This window comes from Gopherus evgoodei, chromosome 9 (genome assembly GCF_007399415.2).
Source record: "Gopherus evgoodei ecotype Sinaloan lineage chromosome 9, rGopEvg1_v1.p, whole genome shotgun sequence".
Lineage (NCBI taxonomy): Eukaryota > Metazoa > Chordata > Testudines > Testudinidae > Gopherus > Gopherus evgoodei.
Window position 1 is genome coordinate 5,249,198 of NC_044330.1, and position 9,407 is coordinate 5,258,604.

At 40.7% G+C, this 9,407-nt stretch overlaps 1 long non-coding RNA gene across 2 annotated transcripts; it reads right to left on the reverse strand.

Moving 5' to 3' along the window:
• Positions 1-4,880: 4,880 nt before the first annotated feature.
• On the reverse strand, positions 4,881-9,241 carry LOC115657656. Of its 2 annotated transcripts, none has more exons than XR_004002019.1 (2): positions 8,428-9,241; positions 4,881-4,989 (listed from the first exon to the last, which is right to left on the reverse strand). It is a non-coding gene; the product is annotated as an uncharacterized LOC115657656 (long non-coding RNA). The 2 variants fall into 2 exon arrangements; XR_004002020.1 differs by having other exon boundaries at positions 8,391-9,241.
• Between the last annotated feature and the right edge of the window lie 166 nt (positions 9,242-9,407).

The window sequence follows — 9,407 nt, forward strand, 5'->3', positions numbered from 1 at the left end:
GGTTATTAAGGAAACTATTGAGTAGTACTCGATCCAGGCCTGACTCCTCCAGGACCCCACTGGAACCTCCCACTTTGAGAGTGAACCATTGATAACTACATTGATAACACTCTTTCTGCCAGTTGTGCACCAACCTTGTAGTCATTTAATCTTCTACCTTGTTGATGAGAATGTCATGTAGAACTGTGTTCAAAGTTTTCTTCTCCCTGACACCAATACTGCCTACAAAATAAAAATACACCGTGCAAAATGCACTGCCGGCTAAGGGGTTTGATGGCTGATTTCAGCGGATGTGAGCAGAAAGAGGAATACAACTCAATTCCATAGCATTTAGATTCCTTCTACTTTTATATTGCACCAAAAAGCTGATGGGTGTGTAAACAACCCGGGAGCAGGAGGGATTTCTTAGAGTGATACATGGAGGTATAGAGAGGAGTGAAATTAATCTGTTGAATAATTTTACATGTAGTAGGTGGCATCTAGCTACCATACTTATATGACTCCCATTATGAACTGTCTGAGCATCTCATAACCTTTAATGCAGTTTTCCTCCCAACCCCCCTGGGAGGTAGGACTGTGCTTCTAAACCCATTTTACAGATATGGAACTGAGGCACAGAGAGACCAAGGCCCAGCTCCTTAAAGGTACTTAGGTGCCTAACTCCCAGGGGTGTTACATATCTAAATATCTTTGAGGATCTAGATCAAAATTACTTGCCTGAGGTCATCTAAAGGGGCGTGTAGCTCAGCAAGGAATTAAACCCAGGTCTGCTGAATACTAAACACCCTAACCACTGGACCATCTTTCTCTGTTGTATATGAGCAGTTCAGGTACAAACCTGAGATATTTGAAACTAGACTGGGAAAAACACCAGAAAACATCCTGTCTGGAACCTTCCTGCTTGGCAGCCCAGGATATGCTAGATGAGCTGACCCATCTCTAACCTCTATCAGTCTAAGATGCTATCACCTCTGCTCCTTGAAGCCAGTGACATGCCAACACTGGTTGCTGCCTGCTGGCACCCCTCATGGATCATCTGGAGTCCAAGAGGGGAAGATTTCATAGATGAAGCTGCCGGTGTGATCCTACAGATTGGGCTAATCCAGCATATGCATTGCTCTCCATGGGCAGCGTTCTACATTCCTGGGGGAAACACCATCGAGACATCCATGGAAACTCCCCATAGGGAAAGGAAAGAGGGAGCTGTGACAGGCAGAGCCTGAACAAGCAGGGAGAAGGCAGGCAAACTGCAGCACTTCACTCGAGCTACTTCCTCTGCCTCGGGAATAAAAGAGGCCATTTATTAAAAGGAACAGGCCTAATTCTCCTCTCCCTCACATTGGTGTAAATCAGGAATAACTCACGTGTTGTCTGTGAAGCATAGTGGTTTAAGGGAGATCAGAATCCGGCCCCTTTATTCCAGCGTGGTCGGGATAAAATGAGTCCCAAGCACAGCCCAATATTTAATGCCATCCTACTGTTTTTTCTGCACATCTTGTCCTGATTCTGCAATCCTTAGTTATATAGACCACTCCGTATTCATGCAAGCGGGGTAGGGGGAGACTCTGAAGCCCATGGAACTGTTGTTGTGCATAAGGGTAGCAAGGGGAACTCAGAAGTAGTGCAGTCATGGGTTAAGAGTTTACCCACTTCTCTTTTGGGGAATATAAAGTTTAGTTAGGTTCATTTATCCACCTCTCTTTTTACCACTAAACCACTGGAATCCAGGAAGAGACGTCTTTCCATGCCCAGGAGAGAGCGTGTGAACTGTCCCTTTAACTGAAACCTGCAGTCATACACTTCACCTAGTTTAATGATTCACCTCCCAACCAGCCCACTTGCACCTTTGTAATCTTTTTGAAGGTTAACTTGTTGATCCAGCCTTGGAGTCTTGCAAGAGGCAGCAGCTTCTCAGATAAGTTTGGAAGCCAAAGTGGCACATTCTCTTGCAGAAATCACTTTACTCGACTCTCAGGATCTGGGGGAATAGACGGGAGGCTTGGAAAGGGAATGAAAAAAGGGACCAAAGGGTAGAAAAAATACTCTTAGAGTTTGCTTCTTACTCTTTGGAGACAGCTGGATTTTTAATTCTGTTTTAGAGGAATAATTGGTTAAAAATAATCCTATAGGGAAATAATTTTTTTAGGACATATGGAGTTAAAATATAATTGATAACAATCTTTGTAACCATGCCCTGGATTATAGGTTACTCAATACAGCTCACAGACAGGGAAGAATGTATTTACCATATACTTGATGCAGATAAATATCCCATGGAATTCTTCCTCATCACTGTAAGATCCAACTGACTATTGCCTGCTGCTGCATTTATTTTTTAATTATTTAAAACACCGAGAAGCCCCACTGGAATTATTCATCTCAAAATCATCTTAAATTACCCCAGCCATTTTACATTCCATCATGAAAAAGGAGAGAAAATTCAGTTCTTTATCATGCACTTAAAAAAAACCAACCTCTAAATAAAATAAAATAAAATAAATCCCTCCCCACTTACTAGTATCCTGACAAATAATGTTGCTATCCATTTACTGTATCTAAATATAGTCTGTAATTCAGTCTACCTGGTATTATTTAACTCCATATCTACTAATAGAATATGTGTGAAATACTTTGTACACATACAGACACAAATGAAGCTTTCCCAAATAAAGTTTGTTAGCACCATCCATGCTTTAAAAAGGATACACAGAACTAAAGGATTTCAGGAGACAATTAAACAATGTATTGACATTTCCCCCTTTATTTATTGATATCTTCCAATTAATTAACTGAATTTTTTTAAGTATAGTCACAAACATTCCATGAACCAAAATTGTACTGATCACTCAAAGAACTGTATAGAGAAAGCATTAATTTTTTATTTGAAGAAAATGAAATGCAGATAAAATTAACCACCTAGATGTCTAACAAAACAATTCATAAAACAATAACTATCAAAATAGTATTGGTTTAGAGTAAGAATTAAGGGTCGTATGCAAATCCATTGAAGCCAGTGAGAGGCTTTCCATTTTTGGATCAGGCCCTTCGTCACTATAGGAAATATTGTTAGATAAACTTCCTAGCTCACAAAGTTCTTCTTATGAAATCAAAATGTTTTCCACGGCTGATTTTTATTACCCTGGATTTGGCTGAGCCTTCTAGGCACCATAGTAATAGAAATAGATAGTAAAAATGAGTAAGACTCTGAATCAAAGACTGCCCTTTATCAATTTTTTCAGGCAAACCAAACACTTATGTAACGGGAGGCTTGAATCATCTCAAGGATTTTGTCTGTTTTATTTTTTAATTTCATTAGTTGATTGTTAAGAGAGGTACTAAAAAAAGGCATTTCTAGCACAGCTTAAAATACACGGTGAGTTTTACATTTCCAGAAGTCTCACGCTTAATATTTTCAAATAAGACAAATTCTAACAAGAAGCAGCAGGAACAAAAACAAGGGTAAGGCATGGGCAAGGGAGTATGGAATGTATGTTTGTATTTGAAAATGTTATAGATCAGTGGTACAAGGTCTTTGTAAATGTCCCTCACTACACGTGAATCACTTAATTTTGCTCTACTTAATCATCAACAAACTCAGCAGAAAAGGAAAAAAAACAAACCAGGCCCCACAGACTTTGGTCTGTAATTGGTTAAAAATTGATTGGGGGCAGAGAGGAGGATGGATAATTTTCTGGGATTGGCTGGATGTTCACTAGTACTTGGGTTTGAAATTTACCTTTTAAACCAAAGATCAGGTACGTGTGGCATAGAATTGTGATGCTTACTTACGTGGTGATGGGAACAATCGATACCCTTACATACATACTGTGTAATTACTGTTCCTGGCTATAAGTATTTGCAGGGATGGATAGATAGATAGACAGACAGATAGATAGAAAGAAAAACTGCAAACATTCTACTCTTACACTTACCTGGGAAAAATAATTTCTGACAGTCAAGTTTCACTATGACTCTCACAGTAATGATGGGAAAGTAGATCTGTCAATTATCAGGACACTTTCTCAATAAGATATGAATGCCAATTTTACTGATAAAATATGATTATCAGGTTCTCCAAGCCTCATTATCTGAACTGTCCTGTTGTGTGACACTGGGCCATGTGCCCTCACTGTCTTGTAATTACATTGACAATTGCTTTGATTATCCAAACCCTTGGTAATCTAGATTAAATCGCTGGGATATCTGAAAATTGAGGTTATATTTAGAAAGAGAGAGTGTGTGTGTGTGATAACATGTGTGAAACCAGTAACACAACTGTTGTGTGGTTTCTTTTTAGGTGGATAAGTGAATAATAACTTCTCCAGTTGAAAGTACAGGGAGGTTTTTAGGCAGATATGCTGAAAATCTCTCTCCCTCCCCTTCTGCAGCGTGTGTCTCTTTGTTGACTTCATGGAAGAGTGTGATGATCATTGGTATCTAAGTCAAAAGGTTTCTGCATGAAGGATGAAATAAACAAGACACTCCACTGTGGGCATGTGAATGGAAAAGTACCAGTGTAGTCCCCATGCACATTCTTGGACTGTGAGTGAGCGGCAGCAGCCTTCAGAGCTGGTTTAGTATGGTCTGGTGTACAGAGGGTGTGTACAAAAAGCCAGGCCCTACCATGCAAATCAAGTTTTTCCACTTCCAGTCCTTTCCCCAGAAGGACCCTGCCAGATCATGAATACTCCAATAAAAACACTATTTAACATAATAATACCCCCCCAGTCCCCCCCTCCTGTAGTTTACAAACATTAGGGTGTTTCCCCCTCTTCCTTCCACAACTCCAGCTGCTGCCTCCTCTGATACCAGTGCTGGGGGGGGGGCGGTTGTTTTAGGCATAAGGAGCTGAAATTAACAAATGATCAGCAACAGGGGCAGTTTGTTTAGCTCTTGGAGTTTATTTTAATTGCAGGATTGTTTTGTAATGAACACAGCAGTCCCAGGGCAAGTCTTCTGGGATCAGGCAGAGTGTTCCGTGGGTTTTCCCTGTAAATAAAAACAAAGAGATCTATATTTAAAACAATACACTCAAACAGAATGAGATGCAAGAGCCTGGTGTGTTGGGCTGTTTGGTTTTGAAGTTAAACAATGACACTTATTAAAGAGCTTTGCTGTTGTCACAGATATAATAGCAGAAGTGCTCATCCTTTTGAAAGTGCGACGTTAATAGATCCAGAAAGCTCCTAGTCCGGATGCAAAGAAAAGGGGAAAACATGCATTCATGCTGACAGGCAGCGAGCAAAAGCAAGCTGCTAATCTCGAGTAGTTTGTTATGATGATGATGCCAAAAATTATGACTGTGTGATTTTATGCAAATCAAGGGACTGGACGGTTATAAAACTAAATGTCAGGTAGATAAGATCGCATACACCTAGAGTAGTGTCATGATATTCTTTGAATGTTACATTCATACTGGAAACCAAAACATGTTACAGAAATCAGACACCCACAAAAAGGCTCACAGATTGCACCGAAGACAGGCTCCTGCAAAGCACCAACCTCGGACAGAAAAGTAGGTTAGATTAGAAAACAAGATAATGCAATTGAATCAGGGAATACACTGCTCTATGTAGTTTGCAATCTCCCCTTATTTTATAAAATTACATGCACAAAACTGCCTTTAAATAATGTTATGTTATGACACAAAGCTGATAAAAAGGCTGGATTTCCACAGCTCAGCTGACAATCCGACTTTAACTGTCATAGGAAAGGTGTCAAAGACGGAGTGTTCTTTCTTAAGGGTCACTTTTCTGTCTCTGGCCCTTTTTTTCAAAGACCTGGTGGTTCTGTCTGTATTTGGGTAGGTAGGATTTATTGTCTGAAGGGAGTAATTAAAAAAAATGAAAATAATTTTAAATTGAGATTTATTTAGAAATATACATTTATCAAAAGATCAAGCCCTCCTTGTTAAATGTGTTGCCTACCTGAGAACATGAAATACATATAAAAACATATTCTATATCCCAGTAGGCCTGACTAATTCCGTATTAAGGGCCATCTACCATCCTTGATCAATATACCCAACTCCTATGGCCTTAAATTTAGAATTGCAATTGTAGGAGGGGGAGTATTATTATTAATAATCATTTACATGTATGTGGTACTTTTCATCCCAAAGTGGTTTACATAGGGAAAACAACCGAGCCACTTGTGACATGCCTCTCAGGTGGCTAGTAACTCAGCAGTTATATTACACCTGCAGAACTGCTCAGTTCTGCAGGAGGGGAAAGCGAAGAATAAACTTTTCCCAACCATTTTTAAGTAGGCAGAATTACCTCCACTGCAATTTTGATTAGAATACTAGGGTTAATATAATAAATTATAGCCTGTATCTGAAGTAGTGGTACCAATCTGATGGGTGACCATGTCTTCATCACTGGTTTGAAACCTAGGTCTGACTGATCTGACACAGTGCAAAGGGAGCTGTCCTGGTCCTTCATGTAAATCTAATGTTTAGTATTGTAACTGTATTGATGTGGAGTATGGACAAAATATGTAGATTGATATCATGAGGATTGCTCCTACAGTCCTTATATGTGTGTAAGGACCAAAAAGGAAATGGGGGGGGGAGAGAATGGACGGTTGCATGCATCAGATCTGAAGCACTGGATCCAGATTATGCAAGAAATTAAAGCATGTGCACAGCAGATCAATGTTAACAATTTAGTTGTTTACATGTTTTTATATCCACTCCACTCCTTGCCTATTTTCCAGTTAACTTCCCCCTTCAAGGGCCAGTTTCATCTTAAAATGCAGCCAGATTTTGCGCTAAAGGAATGACATCATATAATCAACATTAGTAAACTTCCTTGCCATTTTGCAAGATGTGGCTAAAAATCTGGCCTGGAATTCTGACCTCACTCTAGCAGGGGCTAGATGTGCTGTGAAGAAAGCAAAGGGCGGACTTGCTCTGCGGTGACCCCTCTGGCCAATGTAGGAGTGGCACCCATGGGATTTGAAGGGTACTCTAGGTAGCCTTTCCTGTGCTGGATATTGCATTCCCTATGTATTCAAAACTCCCATTTCAGAGTATGGGGAAGAAACGCCATGGAAATTTAATGGAGGGGGGGCGTTCGATGCACAAGGAATGCATGTTCAAGGTATACTAACTGGGTGAGGGTGAAGGGAAACCAGGAGAAGGCAAGGGCGAAATGGAGAGGAGGGAGGGAATATGGGACACCCAGGAAAAATTAATGCAATCTAGTATTTGCTTCCAGGCTGAGAACCTATATACCAAGTTCCCAGCTCAAAGAGAATGCTCATAGCTGATTTATAACTCCTTGTAAACAGGGGGCTGATAATGGAAACTCTGATGCAACCCTACATTTGGCAGTATAAATGCATGACAAGATTTCAACTCTGTAAAATGCCAGTTGGAACAGCAATCATGATATATCTTCAATTTTAGGACTTTTTTTAGCTCCTTCCTAACTTTCTGCAAACATTGCATTCAGCCAGCCGATCAATACATGCAGAACAAAAGATCAGACTGCAGAGAGGGACAAACAGAACAGAGATTTTCTTCATAAATTCCATCTCGTAGGGGAACAAAAGCCTACTTATTATCATCACTATATGATTTGTTATTAAGTCCATTTATATAGCACCATTTGTTTACACTGCTCTTTGCAAACACAGTTAAACAAGATAAATGCAGATAAACGCATCTTCCCTGTCCCTGAGCTCTTACAATCTAAGTAAAGCTATGCTTGTTCATGCTGAATTATATATTACTCTTTAACTACAGGGAAGATGTCTTTAAAGCATGTCTGTATCATCTCAAGTGTCCTAGTATGAGGCCTGACTTGCTACTGGGCTATTTTAAACGTTAGACATGCAGTATTGGTAGTAAGGCTCTCCTTTTTTCTACTTTAAAGCAGATCTGAGCATTTCAGTTCAGGAACTTTGCTGCAAAATAAAAAATGCAGCATAGAATGTACAATAATATCTTTGTCTTAGGGTTGCAGCCTTTGTGGAATTCATTTGTAATTTAATAAGTTGCTCTAAGCAAATTGCATTAGCTGGAGCTAGGGCACAGTGACTCTGTGATGGTTATTCTCGTGAACAATTTTCTAATTAATTGGTATAAACACGAAATACCATCACTCAGACACACACACTGCCGTCCACCTCTTCCTCTCTGTTGTGTGGAAAGTAACCATCAGAAACAGTGACTCCTTTTACCTCAAAATGGTGTGGGGAAAAATAAATAATTGCAATAGAAATCAGCTGACCTACACACTCAGACCAGGCCTGAGTGGATTCACAGTGAAAATAAATATGCAATGCATTTGCTTATATATAAACCAAAGGGTCCATATAATAATACATTTGCAGTCTGCCCCCTCCCCGTCTCCCTCCCCCACCGCACTACCCACCACACACACCAGCAACTCTCAGTAACACAGATTGGAAGGTCTTTACATTTTCACTGCTGGTTGAAGTCTCCTCCAATGGCAAAAGCAGGCCTTTACAGTTCCCTCCTGACACAGTCTACAGCGACTTTAAAAAACAAAAATAATCCAAAAAATTGCACACTACTGTAGCTAGACATTGACATCTACCCAGAGGCAGCTATCTGTTGACATACTGTTTACAATCTATTTTGCAAGAATCAGCAACAATGACAACAACTGCGAAGAAGAAACCCACCACGTAAGAGTCCTGGAAAGAGAAGGGAAAAAAAGGACCAAACGAAAACATAATCCTCTGAGTATATTTCTTTCAAAAGCAAGGATATTCCTCACATTAAAAAAGCAATGCCAAAAACATGATTAAAAAATAGATCTGCATGGGGGAAAAAAAGCTTCTTTCGTCAAAAGTAAATCCCTTGTACGATCATGAGAGCCAAAAAGAGGTGGATAGAATATATATACATAAAAAAGATGGATCATTATATTTTTAAAAGAGTCCAAGGTAGCAGGATCCCGGGATCTTTTTAAAGGAGAAACTTGCTCAAGCAGATGCAAAAATAACGTTAAACGATCCTGCGTCTCGCCTCCCTACTGACTGCCTGAGATTCCGTCTGCTTTCTCCTCCTGCATTTTTTATTCGGCTTTTTTCCCCCTCTCCTCCTGCGTTATGGAAAGCTCAACCCCCCCCCCCTTTCCTAGGTCCCTACATTGTAACGCCTTTTGCTGGGGGGCGGGGGGATCTGGTGTGTTGCGAGGAGGCCGGCGGTGCTTGTGGGGCTTTCACGACCGAGAGCGGGGTGGCCTCAGCCCCGGATCTCTCTTATGTCACCGAATAGCAAATTAGTTCTCAGAATTCCACGGGCCGAACTCTGCAACATTGAAGCCGCCCCAACGTCACAGAAGGCAGGCGGCCACGTGACTCCGGAGACCGGCGCCTACCACTGGCGGCGGGGGGGCGTCCCTTCCCCGGCGGCGAGCCCCCGCTCGTTG